Genomic DNA, 2087 nt, shown 5'->3' on the forward strand with positions numbered 1-2087 from the left:
TAATGAGGAAATAAATGTTCAGGCTAATGGTAACAATGGCTCAAATCATGGTAACTTTGTTGCCAATCAAGGACCAAACATCAGGCCTCAAACAAATCAACCGGTTAGCCAACCCGTAGGAATTCCATATGACCCCAACATCATGTTGAAGAATCAAATTATGAAAATCGTACAGGATCAGATGGCTTTTGGGGTACGTCCTGTCATTAGGCCGACTTACACAAAGCCATATCCTGATTGGGTAGACCAAGCATATCCATGGCCTAGAGGGTATAAAGTGTAGAGGGTACAAAGTGCCAGAATTCTCACTATTTACCGATTTAGGAGAGGTGTCTACTCTAGAACATATAAGGCGATTCACACTGCAAAGTGGCGATGTAACCGATTACCATAAAATGAGGCTTTTCCCTAATTCGTTAACAAGAGTAGCTTTCTCCTGGTTCATCAACTTGCCAGCAAACTCTGTTCAAACATGACAACAATTAGAACAGTTGTTTCACGCTCAGTTTTATAAAACTGAGTCTGAAGTCACTTTGGCTTATTTGGCGAATCTACGTCAAATGTCAAACGAATGGGCAGAAGGTTTCCTTCAAAGGTTCAAGACAGCAAGAAGTAAATGTTTTGTATCTTTACCCGAAAAAGAGTTTGTCAAAATCGCTCAAGGTTGTTTGAGCTTTGATTTGAAAAAGAAATTCCAAGACAAGGAATTTCCTGACCTTTTCCAATTGAGCACGAACGTGATTAGGTATGAACGATTGATAAGAGAAGAAGAGCAGACAAAAAATTCTAGCAAGGGAACTTATTATAGAGACCCAAATTTTGATGTTCAAACCATCAATAACGAGTCATACGATCAGACGGAAGTGTGTTTGGCCGAATTAGTCAAAGGAGACATGTATACTTGTCCTATAATGACTAAACCTCGACCATCGGGCAAAGGATGAGCCTATGAAAGATGAAAACATAAAAGCTAGAACGTTCTTGTTCGATGTAACCAAAGCTGACCTTATATTTGATAAATTATATAAGGATAAGCAGATAAAGCTGAGGGATAAGCATAAATTGCCAAACCCTGAACAAATTAAGGGTAAAAAATATTGTAAGTGACATAATGCATGGTCACATTTGACTAACAATTGCTTGATTTTTCGCCATGTGTTACAGGATGTCATTGAATCAGGAGGAATTACGTTCGATGATAAGAAGAAGATGGCAGTGGATGAAAATCCTTTTCCACAGCCACTTGGAGTGAATATGGTGACGTCTGGTTTCAAAAATAAGTTATCAAAATTCAAATTGTTCATAGATGATAGAGAAGAAGACCCTAGACCACATCCCAGTGTCTTTGAGCGTATTAAAAGGAAGGAGCCAAAAAAGGATAAAGACGTCTTATGTGCAAGATGTAAAAGAGAAGTGAGTGGGAATATGGAGAAACCAAGGATATGGCAGCATCCCCATCGCCCTACTTTCTTCCCAAACGCTCAGCCTGGTAGAGGGAGAGGTGCATCGTTCTATAAGGGACCGCCTTTTGAGAGGCAGTTCAGGCCAGTAAATAATGGGAGAACATTCAGGCCGCAACCTCGCCAACCAAATGTATGACATTCATTCCAGTATAATGTAGGAAAGGCGATACCCTTCAACGAGATGACTAGAATCCAACAAAGGCATTTTCGACGAAATTATGGACGAATGATGAGGCAACAACAGGGAGTGCCACGTCATAAGGTGCCTAAACTACTCGAGGTAGCCAATCAAAATGTTCTCAAAGACAGTGAAGAGACTAGTACAGATGAATAAATGAAAGAGTAGCCAGAAACTTCTTCTGGGAGATCGAAGTTTGAGCGAGACAGAAGGGATGGAGAAGATCCAGATCAGCCCCTTACTATTCAGTTCGGTACGTTACCTCCTGTCGTGGCTAATAACTATTTACTAGCTAATGAGTTTAAGAATAAAGAGAAAGAAGAAGAAGAAAGAGAGGATAACGAAGAAGAAGCATGCGTGCTGGAATATGAAGAATGCCAGACTTCTAGAGAGGCTTACAATGGTGAGGAAGATGATGGTATGACAGACATTGAAGAGGAAATCGA

This window comes from Olea europaea, chromosome 2, assembly GCF_002742605.1.
Source record: "Olea europaea var. sylvestris chromosome 2, O_europaea_v1, whole genome shotgun sequence".
Lineage (NCBI taxonomy): Eukaryota > Viridiplantae > Streptophyta > Magnoliopsida > Lamiales > Oleaceae > Olea > Olea europaea.